The sequence below is a fragment of the Numida meleagris genome, chromosome 1 (assembly GCF_002078875.1).
Source record: "Numida meleagris isolate 19003 breed g44 Domestic line chromosome 1, NumMel1.0, whole genome shotgun sequence".
In the NCBI taxonomy this organism is placed as follows: domain Eukaryota; kingdom Metazoa; phylum Chordata; class Aves; order Galliformes; family Numididae; genus Numida; species Numida meleagris.
The window spans coordinates 128,993,862-129,015,489 of NC_034409.1; the positions used below are offsets into that span (position 1 = coordinate 128,993,862).

General features: G+C 37.5%; 1 protein-coding gene and 1 long non-coding RNA gene across 3 annotated transcripts in view; both read right to left on the reverse strand.

The window, feature by feature from the left end:
- GABRG3 (gamma-aminobutyric acid type A receptor gamma3 subunit) overlaps nt 1-21,628 on the reverse strand; it is a 303,044-nt gene that overhangs the window by 209,049 nt on the left and 72,367 nt on the right. The gene's annotated exons all lie outside the window — the stretch shown is intronic.
- LOC110406171 overlaps nt 1,721-21,628 on the reverse strand; it is a 44,764-nt gene continuing 24,856 nt past the window's right edge. Inside the window, exons 2-4 of the long non-coding RNA XR_002443310.1 lie at nt 5,947-5,991; nt 5,382-5,481; nt 1,721-3,002 (exon numbers count right to left, since the gene is read on the reverse strand). This is a non-coding gene — a long non-coding RNA (uncharacterized LOC110406171). The remainder of the gene's footprint in view (nt 3,003-5,381; nt 5,482-5,946; nt 5,992-21,628) is intronic.

Here is a 21,628-nt window from a genome sequence, read left to right on the forward strand (position 1 = left end):
CAGCTTTCCTGGAGGTTAAGACTTTTAATCTCATTACAATGATTTATTTTTATCTACTTTCTCAGGCATTGAAATTAGGTATTTAGAAGTGTTTACAGATTTACTTAGGTATTCATGTACTGAAAATTTTACACTGAGATACACAAATATTTCTTTTAAATATCAAATACTGTTAAAAAAATCCAACTTTAGAAAAACCTTGGTTTTATACAGTACTGAAGGAAATATGTTTAGAGGACTGTCTTTCAATCATTAACTTCTTTTTTTCTTCCTTCCCCGTTTCATTTTAGAGTAAAATGGAATTTAGTTATATTGCATTTGTATAAACCAGGAATTGTGTTTACACAAGCCAGTTATTATGTGATACTTCCTTTTCAATCCTCTTGGTTACAGCATTTGTGTTATTGGTCATTTCACTGAATATTACAGTTTTTCATACAAACAGATATTTCAGTTTAAACATTCAGCTGATCTTTGTGAGGGTAAATGTTTGTCCTTTATAAAGATGGTTGGTTGAAGTCCATGCAGACATCTTCCAAAGGGCAAAAGAAATAACATATTGAGCTCTCAAATTCAAAGAAAATTTCTTTGACCTTGTTTTGTACATCATATTTACAGTACATCTATACTGTATAGATTAAAAAAAAATAAACCAAAATATTTCACTGTACACATTTCTTCCCTTGGGATATAGAGAAAGAATGAATATGTGACAGATGTTAGTCATTGCTAACAGCAGTTGGATAGCATGGTGAAGAGAAAAGCCTGAGAAGCAATACACACTGCAACTTCTATACGACAATTATGCAGCATATCTTTTTATTGCCGTTCATAGCTCATTTTAAAAACAATTCGGTTTTGGGTTTTTTTTTTTTGTTGTTGTTTCAGAGCATGCTTCTTCATTAAGCTTGCATCTCTTGTCTTGGAGGTGGAGTGTGGGGAAAGTGGGGGAAGTAAAGTATTCTTTTAAAGACAAAGCTAGTAGTGTGTCTTCCCTAGGAGCTTCAAACAACAGCTACAATCCATCCTCCCACCATCCTCTCTCAGTTCCTATGGAAGTTTTAGTGTAAACCCTCACGATGCAAAGTGCAAACCTTTCTGTCAAGAATGACCCTACACGGCTCAATGGATTCCAGAGGCTCAGTGAAGGCAGAGTGAGGGTTTTTTATAGTTATTATTTTAGAGCGACAGCTTTAGTTGTGGAACTCTCCTGTGCTTGATTGATATTGCATTTATATGTATCACGCTAGCTTGGAGTCGCATTAAATAAATTTTCACAGGAAGAATAAATAATATAAGATTATACCTTCACAGCTGAGATTGCAAAGGATTCTTCTAAACCACTGTTTTGAAAAAAAACTTTTTCTCCTCCTGAACATACTCCCCTTCTCTATGTTACTTCTGTTAAAAGTCCCCATCAGAGTAACAATGCCCTCTGAGACACGCTAAAAAAAAAAAAAAAAAAAAAAAAAAAAAAAAAACCTGTGTTCAAAGTGTGAACGGAATCTGTAACATCAAACCTTTGAAGAGCCATTAAAATTCATGTTCTAGAAGAATGTAGCTTGATCTTCTTTATTACATCATTTGGAAAAGGAACCAGTTTTTAAATGTTACTGAAAAGTGCATAAAAAAGTTTCCTTTCTAAGTCAGGAGGCTTTTGCATTACATAACAATTCTAAAGGAATTTTACTTAAGAATAAATGTAAGACCTTCCCTCCTCGCAGTCTTTGTATGCAGATCTGGGGAAAAAACACCCACACAAAATATGATAATGAAAATCAGCATAACGTTTAATCTTCTTCAACTTCAGCAGTTCTAAACCAGGAGCCTTTGAGTTTAGGGTGTGTTATGCAAGGGTTAATATTTTATAGATAATTTTTAACAATAAGAAATATTAGAACATGCAAATAATGAGTACTGGTTTCTCTGGAAAGGTCATTTTCACTCTGGACAAGTTTTGAGAGGCTTTACACACAGCAAAAAATAAAACACTTTTCCAGAAGAGTGAAACTTCAAATTACTGAAATTCCTTCTCCATCCAGATGGTTTGGCGGTTCAGCATTCTCTTTAAGTAAGTCTACCTTTTATTTCATAGTTTGAAAACCTAGGTCAACACTAAATAAATTAGTAAATCAGCTGTTCTGAGGCCCCAAGTAAATGCTTTGTCCAAGGAGCTGTAGCAACAGTTTACAGGACTGATTAGGCTGAACAGGAAGTATAATAAATCATAAAAAAAAACAATCAGGGATAGTAGTCACTATGCTCAAAGCCTCCAAACAGTCATGCTGTTTATTTTCTGTAGCTGTCAAAATAGCCGCAACTGCTGGTAGTTACGTTTGAAAGAGTGCTGTCTAAGAACACAGAAAAAAAAAAAAAAGATTCTGACATTCAGATTTCATTCAGATATAGGATTGTTAGATGTGGTCTTTCCCTTGCTACTGATATTGAGTAGATTTATCATTAAATTGTATCTCATTCGCTCCTAGCCATCACTGGTTAGCTACTGGCTTTGAAACATCTCATTAATACTTGTAGTGCAACTATTTGTTGAAATGCATACAAACACAACAAATAATGAGAACTCAGGCTTAAAATATCTGCTGTGTAACCACAGTACCAATGTCTTCGTTATCATCGAGTGTCCTCTCTTTAGCTGTAAGGAATTTTACAATGTCAATATATCAATAACATCATATACAATCAATAGTATCATACATTCTACATGAGATCATATTTCTCTCTGTGCACAAATCCATTTGAAGGTGTAGTTTTTAGTATGAGCCTGATTTAAAAATTGATCAAGAAAAAACTTGCAGTGTAGAGTCCTTTCCTCTTTCTAATCTACTCTGTTATTTCTCAAAACCAGCAGTCCATAAAGAAATTATAAAATTTTCATTACTGCATGCAGGGTTTTCTTGTTTTCATCATTTCCCACTAATGTGACTCTCATAGTCTGATGAACAGAAGTCTGAATTCCAACTCTTCTTTTGTTAAGAGAAAGTCTGTAAAGTTAAGCATTTCTGTTACATTTGTCTTCAATAGAAGTTGTATAATTTTCACCTTTGAATCTTCCAATTATCAAATGAACAATTTATCATTATACATTAGTTAAACGTGTAGCAGTCTATATAGCAATGTAGTGTAAGACTTCCTCTATGGGAAAACACTGTGTTTCCTGTTAGGATGTTTCCCTTTCAGAAAGCAGAGCTTCTGACCTGGCTACCTACTCCAAAATGCAGATATCCCTATATGCAGAAATTTATCTTTCCTAACTTTGTCTTCCCTCTCTACAAACTCCCTTAAAGATCTCCCTTCTCATCGACAAATTTGTACAGTATAGATTGCAAGCTTAGCTGTAGCTAATTTCTCATTCACTGGGACCAGACAGTACTCCTTGGACTCAGCTATGAACCACTTTCATTTCTTGTCTCTCTTTGGCAAGTAGATTTTGAGCTGCAGCACACAGTTTCCTCCAAAGTAACGTTTTAGTAGTGAATGAAGCCATTTCTGATTAATCAGTAAATTAGGTGATAGAGCACACTGGGATGCTTCTGGATGACAGGTGTTACACGAACAGAAATCATTATCACCAAATCATTTGTGACAAAGTTGTCAAAGTGTGGTGGGCTGATATTCAAAGTTAAATGAATCGCTATTCACTTCAGTAACTTCTTTTAATTTGTCACTGCTTAATTCAAGGAGCCCCTTCTGCAGCACTAGGTGAGAAAGGTAGCTCTAGCCACAGCTATACTTTGGAGTACCTCCACGACTTGGAGCAGGTATGCAGATCCCCTGCAACACAGCATCAGTCAACGGACACCATTTCAAGGGCAGCACAAGCAAAGCAGTATTCCTGCACAAGGCAGTCATCAGCTAAGTCCTGCATGATGCAAGGGGCAACACTTTCTCGCAGCGGACACGCTGCGGTGAGCTACCTCTGGGTAGACTTTCCCTAGGACTCCTGCCCAGTGCTTTATCCCCATAATAGTTCCAAGCCAGGTAAGCCATATGCACAATCTCAATTAAATTCAGGTATAACATAATTATTTCTTGGTGTGTTTTTAACTCACTGAAACTCAGTCCCAGAGTTTGTGATGATTTTCATTATTCTGCCTGAAGTTTTCATTGGCATGGGTTAAAAATATTCTTTGAAAGAGGACTAGACTCTTTTGTGTGTTTTGAGTGGTGATTCAAAGTATATCTACCTAACTGCAAAGACAGTAGTCAAGCAATAAATCTTTAAAAAGCAGTCAACTTAATATAAATATATCCGCTGGCAGTATTTAGAGATCCAATTTCTGCTTTCCTTGGATATACATTATATTGTGTATACAGTAAAGAATGAGGGCTGCTCTGAAAGTAATGCCTTCTATTATATCGTATTGGCCCATGATGTCAGAGGTGGATGTTGGTGGTATGGCAACAGAGGTTGAAACTTTCCAATAATATTCCGTTACATTTTGATGATGTGCAACAGATGGCAGCAGAGAGGCAGTCTGATGAAATACTGTTGGACAAGGAAGTGCAGATGAACCAAAGGTGTGTCACTGAATTCCTCCATGCAGAAAACCATGCACCCACTGACATTCACTGACACTTGCTGAATATTTATTGAGAACAGAGGATGTGAGCACATGAAGTGGTGGGTGGTGTATTTCAGCACAGGCAACAGTGACAGTGGGTCACCTCCACTGGTGCAGATGTTTACAAGCACATCATGCAGGCTCTTATTCATGGCTGGTGAAAATTCCTATCTAATGGTGGTGATGATAGTGTTTTGGAGCTGAGAATTTGCCCTATCAAACAGTGCTATTGTGCTCTTTGTATCTGTTGTAGTTTCCATGGTAATAAATAGGAGGCATTACTTTAAGAGTGACATACGTATGTGAATAAACTAAACAATCAATGGATCTTCTATCTGATAAATCAACAGAAAATCAAACATATTCCAACGTTTTCTAACAATGCAAACAAAAATTAAAAATTTCACTGGCAAAAAAAAAAGTGTATCTCAAATGGTTAACATTGTGCATTGATTGTGTTCTCATACACTAATTCTCCAGTTAACGTGTTGTTGAAAGGATAAGCTAATAAAATTTTTTTTGAAGATGACGTATCACTGCATCTGCAAGTGTGGCAATCTGCAGACAGAACCTGTGCTTCTCACAGATACAATTAATCTAGGAATCTAATAAATCTTAGCACTAATATCTGTGCTACATGAAATCAATTATTGTAGTAAAGAGGCAAATTAAATTTAAATTAAAAAAGCACATTGCTTAAAAGACCCAGCAACTAATTTAACAGCTGTCACTTTAGACATAAAGGATGAAAATAAAATACTCATGATTGCTGTGTTATTTACTTCTAACAACTCTTACCGTTAGAAATCACAAATACATCTTTCAGGAGGCTCCATGTGACATATTTAATTGTTGCTACCCCATCTGAGCCTCTGGAGAATACTGAGTATGAAAGTCACTGTGGCAGAAAATACGTAATATAGCCAATTAAGAGTGCACAATTTGCCATCTCAGATTACTTTAATGAAATAAAAGCAATCACTTGATTTAGCTGATTAAAAATTGCAAAAGCAACCTCTTATAGTCTCCCATCAAACCATGTGAATGAAAGTAGTCTAACATTTCCATTTACAGTAACCTATCTTTTACATTTTGAGATTACAGTTAAAACTGGTAATTATTGCAAGAATGACATACCAAGGAGTATGACCATTCAAACACAATTCCACACAACCAAATGCAAAGTCCTACATTCACACATCATAAGGCATCTTATGCTGAGGCTGTACATTATCCCAGGAAACAGTGTCTGACAAGAATGTTGGGTTATGGTGAGCAAGCATCAGACAGGCATCTAAGATGCCTAAAGGGACTGACACAACCACGGTTAATTTGTAAAAAGAAAAATGGGATATTACTCTACCTGTGCCTTTGCAGAGACTCTGGACCCCACATTTTAAATATGATACTGAAAGAGCAAAGATATGAACAAGATTTGTTGAGATTAGAGACTATACGGACATGTACCAATATATGTATTTTCATTCTCATTGGTACAAAAAGGCTCACTTGTGATAGTAGAGATTGCTGATGAAGTCGGTAACAATCTTCATTTGATTTTGGAAGATAATCTTTGTTCATATGCACACAAAATATGAACAATTTGAATGAAAATGAACTTAAAGGTTCAGGTCTGAATGTTATGATATTTAGACAAACAGGTATAGCTCTAATTCATCCATGCAAGGACTCTTCTGCAATTTGTCTATTCAAAGTATTTAAGATTAAAAAACAAAAAACAGCAACAACAAAAAAAGGGAGCGAGCTAGTTAAAAATAAGGACAGGAAAAAAAGAGCAGAAAGACAGAAAGGATACCAGTAGGGTGTAAAAAGAGCAAGTATCCCATGCTAAGTATTCTACAAAGTTGTGAAGGAACTACAAATATATTTTTAATTCACCGTCTAAATCTTCCTGGAATAGAAAGCATTAGACCAGAAACAATCTGGAATGTGTATTCCTCAGACTACAAAAATCTGTTACAATTTCACCTGGCATGCTTTCTGTGTCATAGATATATTTATGGCAGTCTATTATCCAAACAGGCTGTTTGAACTTCGCTCTGTTACAATGTATGACACATTCAATTTTCTGCCTTTGCTGCTTTCCACATCAATGGATTTTATATTGTCTACAAGAAGCTGAGGCACTTTTCTACTGCTCACTTTAGAAAATACAGACAAAAACATGTCCTCACTTCAAACTAATTTTCAAACACTTCTCTCATAATGCAGACTATTTCCATGACTTTTACTTGTGTTTCCAGTCTCCCATAAGATTTAAACAATCTTTCTCAGGTTTTCTGGACTGCATAGAAAGTATTAGTGAGTACACAGTTCAGAGACCAAAAGTGTTTTAAAACAGTCCCCTAACAAAGCTTATAAGTTGTAAGGGAAAACTCCAAAAATAGTTTAATTTTTTAGCTCAGATAGGACAAAGAATTACCATACTGCAGATGGAAATTTCAGCTTTTACCAAATTTGAAATCTGCATGAGAAGTGTCTACATAAATAAGCAATGCATTTGGAGGGCATTTGGGGCACTTTAACTCTGCTTGTTACAACAGAAGTCAGTCTTTTCCTCTCACTTTCATGATTCTTTGCCTCGCAAATGTTTACCCAGCGTAGTCATTGTGGTTTGGTTTTGTAGATTCAGATAATTACATGCAAATAGTTTCTTTCTGCTCCACTAGCAAAATAAAAGAGCAGGTTAGTATTTCAAGAGAAATAAAGTGAAAAAATACCAAGTACATCTTCAACACACTAAGAACTAGTTGTCATGTATCTAACTTTGAAGGCAGCTTTTTATGTGACTAGTTCCAAGAGTTGGTAGTTTTTAATAACCCCAGATACTTTATAACTAAAGACTCTTCTAAAAAGATTTCATTATAGCTGGTAGATGAATTCCTGAGCTTTTGGGGTCAAAAGGAATGGCTGCAGCCAATATTTCAGACTGGTCTGCAGAAAAATGAGAAAGACATTATGGAATACCTTGTACATTACCTGCATTTTGGAAACGGTGAAAGTTACAATTAAAAAAAAAATGTGATCTTTATCAGAACATTGAATATTCTCACATTTTCTAATATTAGCTACAGAAATATAAACTAGTGTTTTCCATAAAACTTATCAGTTCATGGTGCCATGAACTAGATAAGTCTTTCATGGTTTGTCTTTGTTATTGCAGTTCAGCCCTTGTTCTTTTATTGAAGCTGTTTTCAACAAAAACATAAGTGATGACAGTGAGAAAGAGTTATTTGCAGAATATGGACCTAGATTAATGTACAATCCCAGAAAGCTCAGTCATTATGTCATTCACTATCTATCTCTCTCAATTTTAGATCCTTCCATTAGTCTTCATGATGTGGTAGTTGGTAGGTGATTCTCTAGAAACAAAAGGAAGTCTTGGCTGTCATTAATGTTTTTTTTTTTTTTTTAATTCGCTTACTCCTATCAACATCTCCCTCATCGCATGCAGAAAATCAGGTGCAAAGGTAGAACAGAAATAATACCATGTAATACATCATGTTAATCACTGATTCTTACAGATCTCCCAACTTACTGCATGTCCTAAAATCAGTCCAGAATGCATTCACAACAGCATTTGCAGAGGGATTTCTCAGTCTGGATCCTTCTTTGTTTTACCTGAGAATGGAACAGTCTACTCCAGAACAGCAGATCTGACTGGATGAAGACAAAACTCTTCTTTCATATTCTCTGAATCTGTGTCAGTCCACTGAAGCAAGAAGCTGGGAAGCCTCCAATTACCCATCCCAGCTTGGATCTCTGGAACAGCAGTCGTGGGGACTTAGTACTGATCAGACTCTGCTACTGCTTCAGAGAACATACTATACTAGTGCTTCAAAGGATAAACATTGCTGTGTTTGGTTGTTACAAATACATGTATGGAACAAGTGAAGAATGGGAAATGTATAATCTTACAAAAAGGACCTCAAGATGCTAACCAGTTCCTCTTCCAGACATTTTGATCAAGCACACCCACTTTAATGCATTCAGATTCTGGTCTAGTCTTCAAAATCACTGGTCATAAATACCCCGCTACCTCCCCAGAGAGTTTCTTTCAGAATTTCAATGCAGTTTGAATTACAAAGTTCTCTCTAATATTCAACTTTCCCTTTCTGGAAAGGAAACTAAAGTTTCTAGGCCAGTTTGAAAACCAATTACTAAATTATAAAACCTTTTCATCTTCTGGCTCTAGTGAAAACTATGATGTTTCAGATGCCTTTCATGATGTCAAGTGTCACAGTGACTCCATGAAGCTTCTAAAACTGACATGAGCTAAGTTGAGAGAGAATAAAATACATTTTATAACACTCCTCTATAATCTTAATCATTAATCTTTGATGTTGAACAAAGAAAAATGTTGTTTTCTAAGGTTCTTATTTCCTGGGACAATTCTTAAACTAATCATATATTATGGAATTCAGACTGGTCTTTTGTATATTTTACCAAGTCTGTATCTGTGAATTCAAATAAGTGGTAACACCTAGACTTATGAATTATCCCTGGAGACTTGCTTTCAGAATTACTGACGAACAAAACAACTGCGGAGCAACCTTTACCTACCATTTTTCATGTGCTACTGTAATCTTATTTATTCAGTTAGTTTAACTTTTTTCCCCCTCTAAGAACATCTTTATTTCAATTGCTTTTCTTATTTGAAGATGTTTGCCAAATACTAAGATTTCTACATCTGGTCTTCCTAAAATATTGACTTCAAGTCTGCCTCTGCACCAAAGAAAAGACACTGGAAGCTTTAATCAAGAGGATAATAATTCCTGACTATCTGTGGGGTGTAATCATCTGCATCACATTAGTTTTTCTCTCTAATTGGTTATATTAACTTCTATGACTAAGAGGAGGTGGGAAAAAATCAAATGCTTTTCAAAAGAGATACTACTGTCACTAATCTCTCAGTGAGTACACTAAAAAATTGGAGATTTTTGCTTTTCCAAAGCCTCTTTGGGGGCAAATAATTCCCAAGAATGTTTGTATATTATTAATTTAAAGGGTGATGACTGGTATTGAAAGACTATCCAGACTTTTACTAAAGAAAATTTTCACCCCATGAAGCTTATTTCCAACAAAGGGCTCCATGTATAGTCGTAACTAATGAAGGCTGGTTTTCTATACAATTACATGCACAATTGATGGATTCTCATGTCAGATCATCATGTTATGAAGTTTTTGATGATTTGCATTATGGACTCCTTTGTGTCTAATAACATAGCTAAGTTCTTGTCTTACTCTTACAGTGAGTCTCTCATCTCCATACCTCAATATTTTGTATGGAATTTATAAGAGCTAGCAAATCTTTAAAGCTTTTACACTGTTGCAATAATTTGGTATCAGTATGTAGATATGAAGTATTCTTAAACTGAAGTTCAACACTGTTCTTAAAGAAGAAAAAAAGACAGTTGGTGAAGGTGTGATCTACAATTATCTTTACTCCCCACCCAGTCTTATCATAACAAGGCATACATAGTACAGGTCAGCCATGAAGAAGCTTAAGTCCTAGCATTTGCTTGTGGGACCTATGAGTCTCTGACAAAGTACAATGCCAGACATGCATATCTATGCAGACATTCTCATTTCTTTGGCCCCATATTTCTCTTCCTGCTATACTTCAACCAAACATATTTTGTTTGCATAATCAAAGGAAGAATTTGCTTACATCAGAGGCCTACATCAAAACAGCACGACAAAGCACAGTCTTGAGTTAAGAAGAAGCTATAAATGGTTTTGACAGAGAAAAAAAAGAGAAGGAACAGAAGCTTTGAACCTCTCTCCTCAGACTACTACTGAACAAAATGAAAGTATTAGATCCTTGTTGTTCTGGCAAACTTCCATTTTAGTATTAGTTCTACAGATACACAAAAGGCCCAGATGGAGACTTGTGTACTAGTTGCTGGAAGCAGAATAATTTATTCTTTCATTTGTTTGACAATCCCAGTGTTCAACTTATTAGAAATACAGGGGCAGGTGTGACGATTTGGAAAAGGCAAATATTGTTATTCGTTTTCAAAAAAGGCTGGAAGGCCACTTCAGAAAACTATAGGCCCATCATGCTTACTTTGGTTCTTGGGAAAATCATAGAGCAAGTCCTCTTGGAGCATATTACACTTCTGGGTACAAGAAGGAGAAGGTGACTGGGAACAGTGAGCATGGATTTACCACAGATACATCATGCCTAACAAACTTGCTTTCCTTCTACTATTAAATGATGGGACGTCTAGGTGAGGGATGAGCACTGAATATTAATCACCTTGATTTTAGCAAAGATTTCACCATTGTCTTCCACAATATTCTTGTATCCAAGTTAAATGTTATGATCTGATTGAGTGGGCAATTACATTAGCAAAAAGTCAGCGGGATGATTAGGCTCAGAAGGTGAGAGTTGATGGGACATAATCTACCTGGAGATGAGCAACAACAAGAATACCACAGGAGTCTATCCTAGGACCTCTTTAACATCTTTATCAAGGATCTTGGAGAGGGGTCAAGGTTCATTCTCATCCAATTTCCAGATGTAATCAAACTAAGAGGGACATTTGATATTTCCAAGAGAAGGACTGTTATCCAGAGGGAGCTGGAGAAACTGGAAGAATAGGCCAGCAGGAACCTCACAAAATTCAGCAAAAATAAATGCTGAGTCCTGCACCTGGCAAGGAAAAGCTCTTGGCAATGATGCAGGCTGGGGACTGACTGATCAAGGAACAAATCTGGGAAAGGACTTGGGATTCTTGGTAGACAACAAGTTGAACACAAGCCAACAGTAGACTAATGGTATAGAAGGCCAACAACATCCTGGACTGTTCTAGCAGAAGCACAGACAATACACTGAGGAAAGTAATTATCTTCCTTCAGTTTGCATTTATTAGACTGCATCTAGAACACTGTGTTCAGCTTGGGGTCCCCAAACAAAAGAATCATAGTTTAACAGCAGGCCACCAAGACTGTTGGGAGTCTGAAGCACTTGACTTCTGAGAAAAGGCTGAGAAGAACAGGGCTTATTCAGCCTGGAGAAAAGATGTATTCAGTGGAACCTAACAGCACCCTAACACAGGGTCTATGAGAAATTATCAGCATTACAGATCCATCCATATTCCTTTCAGCAGTGTGTAGTAGGAGGATGAGAGACAATAGGCATAAGTTGAAAGAGAAGAGTTTCCAACCAGATATAAGGAGCAATGAGGTCAGTTAATCCATGAAGTAAACTGCCCAGACAAGTTGTTCCATCTCCATCCTTGGAGGTGACTGGAAAGCCTTGAGCAACATGGTCTGCTCCTATAGCTGACCCTACTTTCAGCAAAAGGTTGGACTAGAGAACTCCTGCTTAAATGTTTCCAGAAAACAAGGAAAGCAAAACACAGCTTCATTAAATAACACAACTTCTCTCCTTTCAAAAGAGCCTTGGAAAGTTTTGAGTTAGTTTCAAAATAAATTTAGCACAGTAAATTTGCTAATTTAAGAGCATGCATATTTGACAGTGGGAAAAAGTGGGAAAATCTGTCAAACTTGAATACAACAGATTACTATAGCTTTGCAATTGAAAATAATGGCAGTGGACCCATAAGGTACACATACACCCTTAAACTAAAGAGTATAATAAAAGTCTTGAATTTGTCCACATTGGTACACAATATCCAGGACTGAAAAAAGATAATTATGTATACACATCTACTTGCCATTCTTATGCTGAAGTTGTGCTAATCTCATCGCAAAGTTTAGGGAAATATTAGAGTCAGACATTCATTTGTCCTTAAATATATACAGCAGAAAAGACCTTGCTCCCAAAAGCATGTTTTACAAAGGTGCAAGAGAGGATGACAGGATACTATCATTACAGTGAGGTGAATGGGTGAATGTGACTTACCTATCTTTGTACAAGCAGTTCAACAGAACCTGGTGGAACAAATATGATGCTATGGAAACACCAGGTCCCTGCAGATACTAAAAGACTACCTTTTACTACATAAAAACTTTCTAAATGTTTGTTGGAAGAGATCTCTAGAGACAACAAATATACATTCATGCACTTAAGAAAGATCCTAAAAATTAGACTAAACATCAACTTTAATTCAGTTGAATACTGGGAGAAGGGCAGAAGCATCTCTCCAGACTACAAAAAAAAAAAAAAATCAGAACTAAACAGGAATTTGAATGACAAAAGAAATAGCAAATTTTATAATCAGAACACTGCTGCTGTTGCACTGGGTACATACAGGAACTTAGAGGTAATCCTGTCACAACTTCTTCCTCTGTGTGAATGAACATACACAGTTTTTGAACTTTAATATCACCATTTGAATTCTGCATCTTAGCCCCCCATCTTTTATGAACAAATGACGTTGCCAAAACTGTCTGACTGCTATTTAAAAGTCTCAGGGTAGAGTTGTTCAGTGAAATTTACAGACTATATTAGAAGAGAGTCCAGAAGCAGTATTACAGATTTCTAATCAGCACATATTCTCCAGCAATGAGCATATTATGAAAATCTATTGCTAGATAAAGTAATTCTAAAAATGGACTGCCTAAGATAAAGGTGAAGATACTCCTACTGAGATGACTGAATCCATTTGAAAAGAGTGAGTATTTCACTGGATGCATTTACTTGTATAGAACATTAGCATTAAGTTTCAATTCTGTACATGTTTAAGCATAGATCTAATTTTAGTTCAATGCAACTATTCTTCTTGAAGTCATAGAGTCGAGGGACATAGTTCAAGAGAGGACTAGATATTTCACTGTGGCACCCTGAAGTACAAACAAATATTGACACAATCCTGAGTTTCTTTGCACTGGTCTCTGTTCCGTAGGAATACCCTGAGTTTTCACACTTCATGTCTAGTGTAAATTGAGGAAAAAAGAATATGACTGGGCTAAAAAAAACCAAACAAACTACCAAAAGTATTCTCAGCAGTCCTAAAAGCCATACAGATGACTGGTTGATCCACCTATCAGTAGAAAAAGGCTTTTACCAGCTCCCTGCAAACTAATACTATTACAGGAAAAGCTTGCTTTTTGTCAGAATCACTACATCTCTGCAGGGGTGGTGCCTTAGTTTCAGCTGGGACGTAACTGTGTTCTTCAGAGTGTCTGGTATGATGCTGTGTTTTGGTTCTAGGAGAAAAATAATGTTGATAACACACCAATGCTTATAGGTGCTGCTGGGCAGTGTTGTACAGAGCCAAGGCCATTCTCAGCGAAGGACCCAAGGAGCTGGGATGAGACAGAATTAGGACAGCTGACTTAAACAGGCCAAAGGGATATTCCATACCATACGACATCATGCAAAAGGAGTTCATCACTCTCTTCTGCTGCTAGGGGGGCAGCTGGGCATCAGTCAGGGGGTGGTGAGCAATCGTTTGTGCATCATTTATGAATATATATATATGTGTGTGTGTATTACTCCTTTCTCTATCTTCGTAAATATTCTTTATCTCAACCCACAAGTTCTACTTTTTTTCCCAATTCTCTCCCCCATCCCACTTGGAGGAAGAGAATGAGCAAACAACTGTGTGGTGCTCAGCCACCTGCAGGGTTAAACCACAACAGTCAGGCATTACATGACAATATCACCAAAGCAACATTGCCTGGCTTTTAATGCTTGCATTTTTTTGTATAGAAAACTTGCCAGTATCATATTGTAACTATGTGCATCAGGAAAAATAAATAACTTCAGTTTTCCGTTTTGCTACATGTCTTTATAGAAGGTTATGCATGAATATTTCTACTGGGAGTGAAACAAAACTGAGTTTTCCAGAGAACATTGTTGTTATATGTGGCATTTTATACAGTAAAACTCATCTAGTAATAATCCTTGAGGAGTATGTACAAATTCATTTCTACCTAACCTGTCACAGTTATGATGCCAGTCACACCTCTGATGAGGCACTGTGCCTCCAAGGTGCCTGCGCTTCTCTTCTCACTAGAAGGAAATTTGAGAATCTTCTCTCATTCTACCTAACAGTTATCTTCTGAGTGACTAATTGGGTAGAAATACCAACAGGGACTAGAATCATAAGAAAATATATATATAGATATTGCATTTAAGCCTGTGCCAAAATTGCAAGATGAGAAGACGTGGAAAACGTACCAGGTAAATTAAGGAGCTAAAGCTCATATGAGCAGCACTTGAAACCAAACTATGACATAAGCAAATTCTGACAGTATCCTCTTCTCCCTTGCATACAAACAGCTGATGTTCTTTCATACAGCAACTGGTAATGTTTGAAACTAGACGTTCCACAGTCTGAAACACAAATCACTGGAGCTTGCCAAAACCGAGAAGTAGAGGGGAGTGCTAAGATGCTAATTTTTGGATAGTCTACTGGATTCACTTATAATAATCTTTTCCACCAGTTGGTAATTTCACTGCTGAAAACCTCTTTTGTCTGGAAAAGCAGAAGTATGTGAAAGGAAAGAACTCATGCTGGGGCAATGCCAGGCTGTATGGGAACTGCTGAGTCATGGCCTGAACCACTGATTGAGCACTTGGAGGAAAGACCTAGTCAGCCCTGGGAGCACAGGTGAAGGGAATTCACCTGTGCAACCAGAAGGGGTGGAGCCAGGCTCCACCCCTCTTAGGCCTCATTTAAGGGCTGACTGCCCCTGAGGAAGGATCTCTTCCTGGAGATCCCTCCTTGGTGGGAGCCTTCCCCTGTGAGCCTAAAATCTTCCAATCCGGGTGAGTGCTGTATTTTCCTTCCATGTTTTTGTAACGCTATTTCCATCATGTTAGTCCTTCTGATTGCTAGACCGGCTTACAAGCTGGATTTGGAATTGTCTTTGCAGGATCAAGTTGTGTAGCTTCACTTATGTATAGATATCTGATCAGCATCTGAGTCAAGACACGCTATCTTATGGATTCTCTCTTCTGTTCCAGGCACTGTGAATACTATACATGATACGATAAGGAAATCATAGTCTGGTGCTCTTTTGCAACACCATTATCATATTCATAGGCTTTTCTACAGTTATCATATTCATAGCTTTTTCTACAGCTTTGAGATATGCTATTATATGAGTGTAGGATCACACTGACTTCAGTGTGATCACAAAAGTAATCCTGATCTAACATCTCTCTATTGCTATTCATTTGATCTTGAAAAATGAACGTGGATTCCTCCGAAAATTTTCAGAAGCTATGTCTTTCCTAAGTGTCAATGAAACATTAGGAACTGGAAATCTGTTGACATTTTCAATCATTTACATTGGTGCTTCTCTAGTTTCCTAACTCACAGACCTTTTAAATTTGGCCCTAAATCAGTGACTATTTTGCACCAAACAACATGCATGAAACATAAAACCATTTGCACTTCCCAGCTGATTTCCATTCAGTCTGGAAGCACAGCTCATTTGAACCTACAAGCCTCAGTAAGATTTGTTGCTTCAATTCAGCTTTTCTTTTGCTTTTATTTCCATAGATACAGTAAACCACTGTTCATCTCCTGCCTGACCATTCAGTAACAAAATTTGTCAGCTTTATACTCATGTCATTACTTCCAGTTTATTTGACCAGTTAATTCTAATTGCCCTCACAGTAGTAGCCATTTATAATTCACTCCTCTGAAAAACTCCATCCAAAATGAAAACAAAAACAGGGCATTTGAACTTCCTACTCAGCCCCAGAGACTGGAACTGTTTCAGCTGCCATTTCAGTACTTCTGAACTCTTCAGTGTAATTGCTTTTATTACATCAGTATGGACCTTACTGGCTGCCACTTTTAACCTATTTCTTTCAACAATCACCTTTAACTTCTGTCAGTGAGTATGGATTATTAGTTGGAAGAAAGGGTAAAGGCAGCACATTATGATGATAAATGTAATGGGGAGAACAAGAATAATCAGTTGCAGTGGGGGTTTTGAAAGTATTTTTCATCCTTTGCCTTGGAATGCAGCAGCCACATATGGCTGTGCTTGCTTCTCTTCAGGCAAATGACAGCAACTCCTGGATTCTAAGAAAGGAGCTTTAGATTTCTGATCTGATTCTAAATCAAGCTGCTAAGAACTGACTCTTAAATCATCTTCGTCACCTGTGTAAGGAGGACCTGCCCAAAGTGTGAGCACTCTTACCTTACCAAGAAAGTACAGAGGGAGATGCCTGCTATCACAGATGGCTCAAGGCCTGTTTACAGGCAAGAATGCAACAACTGTGAACAAACTGCAACAAGAAACAGGAACCTGCTATATACACACTTTGCTGGTTCAGACTCTCTATGGAGGCTTTACTTCATAAATGTAGTGCATGTTATTCTCCAAACTATCCTTGGCTTTCTAGCAGATACAAAACTCTTAACTATCTACAGATTCTGACACCATTCATTAAACATGACTGTTCATAACAATAGCAAACCTCCTACGAGGCAAAATACCCTCATTACTGAAGTAGCACAAGAACAGCCTGCCTTGTCTTATGTTGTCTTCTCACTGTCATGAAGATGTGGAAAAATCTCCAGCAAAGAATTCTTCCCAGCACTATAGAACATAGCAACCCCATAGGCAGTTCAAGTGAGTTGCTTGGAAATGATGGATAAGTGATAAAAATGAACAGCCCTACTTCACTTTAAGAACAGTATATATTGATAAAATATAGGAGCAAGTTTAAGCTGACTTTCACACTCTGATACTAGTCTAAATCAGTCCTAAACTAAAATGCATTCATACAAGCAGCGATCCTGCTTTAACTAGAACGGCTTGAAATAAACACACCCTATCCTGCATGAGCAATAGCTTCATGCAGGTTTCAGTGGTGGAGATGACATCTTTATCAGGAGTGTAGCAATAGAACAAGGAGTAATGGTTTTAAACTAAAAGAGGGAAGGGTATAGATTAGATGTTAAGAAGAAATTCCTCATTGTGAGAGTGGTGAGGCTGCCCAGAACAGTTATGCATATGCCCCATCCCCGAAAGCTTTCAAGACTGGGTTAGATGGGGTTTGGGGCAAACTAGTCTAGTGGAAAATGTCTCTGCCCATGGCAGGGGGTTGGAACTATATGGTCTTTGAGGTTCCTTCCAACCCAAACTATTCCACGTTTTTATAATTTAGAGGCAGATGTTAGGACATGCCAGAAGAAGACCACTATTGTAATCTACTTGAACTGATTTCCCCAAAACTAAAATGGAAAAAAAAACGTAAAAATCTGCTCCTATGTTGAGAAATAGCCTACAAGCTGAGGGGACATTGAGAACTTTCTCTTTGGCAACACTGGTCCTGAAAGAGATTGATAAATTGCTGAATATTTCTTTCTAACAGATGTAAGGTCAACAGAGATATCATGACTACATTCCCATTTTAAAGACAAGGTTATAGTTTGGTAGCGTGTTGGGAGTCTGAGGGCAGACTGCATGTCCTTTTTTAATTTAAACCTCACTGTCCCATAAATCTGGGAAAAACCATTATCACAACACTCAGCCTAAGGCACTAAACAAGAACTTCAAAAAACAGATTATGGTGAGCTTGCAACTCACATTGTTTCCTAGCAAATGGGAGGGAGAAGAATGAGTCTTGGTTAAAATCTTTCTACAGAAGCATCAGGAAAAAGCATTTGTTACATCTGTGTTTTTGAGGTTTAGCTTAATTGATTTATCATATGGTGCTACTAGAAGGCGGTCTTAGGTAAACTGTTAATGGAAAGCAAATTTCATGTATTACTTCCCTCTATCAACAGAGGGCAGCTAGAATTGGAAACTTTGCATAAAAATAACTAGTTAGACTAACTGAAGAAGCGTGTTGAAAGATCAGCTAAACAGATTGTATGGATGCAGGAGACAAATGTGCTACAAGTAAAACAATCTGAGTGTTGGAAATGTCTAGGGGCTAGTTTGGCAACAAAATTTCTTGCTGAGAATCTTCTCCAAGACTGATTTTGGTTATCACGCCTGAGAAGCATATATGAATTTGACATTAAGTTAAAAGGAAATTTTTATGGTTAAATTTGAGGGTTCTGTGTCAAGCTCTGTTCAAGCCAAACACCATACTTTTGATAAACTAATACTCAACGCTGCCCCAACACATTATACAGACTTACACCAAGATGAGCTAGGTATTAACTGCATTAGACTCCATTAGCAGTCTCTGTTGAGGGCACAATGTTCTTTCACTTAGCACACCATACATTTTTTTTTCCTAAGAAGAATTTCACACGCAAGTTTCTCTTTGTGAATTAAAAAAAAAAAAGCAAAAAAGTTGTCATATGGTAGATCATATTGCTGTCACTTTCCTGGAAGTGGCTCAGACTTTTTGGCAATAGGGACACTACAATGACATGAATAGAAATTAATCAAGCACAGTTCAAATAATTATACAAGTGGCATGTTATACATTTGCTGATAGGGATAACTCGTAAAGACATGTTCATTAGCAACAGTTAATGGGTCGAGTTAGACATTCAAATCTCTTTGCCCAAACTGGATTGACTTTTCCACTGAAGTGGAGTTGTTAGCCAACTGAAAATCCTTTTCAAAGAAAAGGAATTGTACTGAAATGTTTTTGCTACATAGCTTCCTCTCAGTAAATCTCAAAACAAATTACACATTTCTTAAATTCTGTATAATTCATCCACAGGAAAAAAAATTCCCAGACAGATTTAACGTGTTGAAAAGAGCAAAAATTATTTTCCTTAATTTACTTCTCTAGTCTTTCAAAAGATTGTCAAGTGTGCTTTGCTGTTAAGCATCTTCCATTAGATACAGAAGACTGGAAAAAAGTGTGATAACGAAGGTTTTAATTAAGAGGAAAATAGACTAGCTATCAAGGATCCCCATTCCACCTTCCCTCAAACACCTACAGTTCCTCTACTAAGGTGGATTATGATGTACAGGAATTTTTTAAAAAATACTGTAATGGAAAACTACTTCATTATAGATTGTGAATAAAATAAACTGGAAAGCTGAATCAAGTAAGGTTGCACTAAGGAGTAATCTTAGTCCAGAATTAATTTTTATTAATCATACAAAAAATAGATACCACAAACAAATTAAAAAACAAATTATTAAATATTAAGGTAACGTGGAAGTTAAGCAGCTTTAAGACAGCTACAGCTTGCAGCTGTCCTGTAGCTTTAAGCAGCTACAAGACAGAATGAGAGTTCAAAATAAAAAGTGAAGAATGTGCAGAAGGAAAACTTAATGAAATCTGATAGAACATACGTAAGTTTCCTTATGTAGGTAGCGGACACCACAGCTACACAGAAGAAAAAGTACTTCTGCTCTATAGGACAGCAGCAAGGTCTCAATTATAAAATGAGTCTGAGACTTACTTTCAAGCAGGAAACCAAGACTGGCACACGCTGTTTTAAAGTTCAAAATTCCTTATTGATGACCTGTGTGTGAGGATTGAGTGCTTCCTCAGTAAGTTTACAGGTGACACTAAGCAAGGAGGAAGTATCCATCTGCCTGGGAGTAGCAAGGCCCTACAGAGGGATCTAGACAGGCTGGATTGCTGGGCTGAGGCCAATGGGATGAGGTTCAACAAGACCAAGGGCCGGGTCCTGCACTTTAGCCACAACAACCCCAGGCAACGCTACAGGCTTGGGGCAGAGTGAGGGAAAGACTGTGTGGAAGAAATGGACCTGGGGTGCTGGCCAAAACCTGGCTAACCATGAGCCAGCAGTGAGTCCAGGTGGCCAAGAAGGCCAATGGCATCCTGGCTCATATCAGAAATAACATTGCCAGAAGGAGAAGGGAAGCGATCATCCCTCTGTACTCAACACTGGTGAGGCTGCACCTCATGTACCGTCTTCAGTTCTGGGCCACTCACTACAGGACAGACTGAGGCCCTGGAGCGTGTCCAGAGAAGGGCAACAAAGCTGTGAAGGGTCTGGAGCACAAGTCTTATAAGGATTGGCTCACAGAACTGGCATTGTTTAGTCTGGAGAAAAGGAAGCTCAGGGGAGACCTTATCACTCCCTACAACAACTTGAAAAGAGACTGTGGCGAGGTGGAGGTTGGCCTCTTCTACTAGCACATAGCTAGTGATAGGACTACAGGGAATGACCTCAAGTTGTGCCAGGAGAGATTCAGGTTGGACAGTAGGAAAAAATAATTCCCCAGAAGAGTATTCAGGCACTGAAAGGGGCTGCCCAGGGAGGTGGGGGAGTAACTGTCCCTGGAGGTGTTCAAGAAACGTTTAGATGCTGTACTGAGTACACGTGATTCAGTGGGAAATATTGGTGGTAGGTGGACAGTTGTACTGGATGATCTTCAAGGTCTTTTCCAGCCTTGGTGATTCTGTGAAAGGCAACACAGACTACAATCACTGAAACCAAGTATCTAAAATTCCTATGAATGACTGAATGAATTGTGGAATGAGAAATGTTAATTTGGAAAATAAAAGACAACAAAATCTAAATAAAAATAAATTATGTACTTAAATATATAAAAGGTTCATACAGTCATGTTTCCATATTCACAGCACCCAAAGCAACAAGAGATATTTGGGTTCCTAATAGCATGAAGTGCAAAGCAGTGGAATGTGAAGTCTGGGGAATCTCCATTCTTATATGTTTAAAACTAATAGAACAAGTATTGATAAGGTTAACAGGAAGATGGACTTGATCTCTGATTTCCATTTTTACTATTCTCTAATTTGCTGCTGCATGGATGAGCACTGAAGGGGAAGTTTACCAGCCTCTTGAGCACAGAAGATAAGAGTAAAGACACAGGAAAGCTGTAGAGAACTGAATGGTCTTCACCAAGAGTCTCCTATGTCACATTACTACCTTTCCAGCCTCCAGTAATATTGACACTTTCTTCTTGAATGCAGTTCACAATCACAAACATCAAAAGACAACTCCAAAAAGGTTTCTGGTCACCATTCACTCCTTAGGCTATGCAGAAATCCATCACATTTTCTAGATGTATTTGATTTGTTGAGGTGAAAGACAGGATCTATTACTAAAGTATCTTTCAGGCAAAACTGCCCCAGATGGAAACAACTGTTCCCATCTTCATTTTCTGAACCCCACAACTACTTTGCAATTCATTTTCCAGTCCACAAACTGTTTTTCAAATGGAGACAGCAA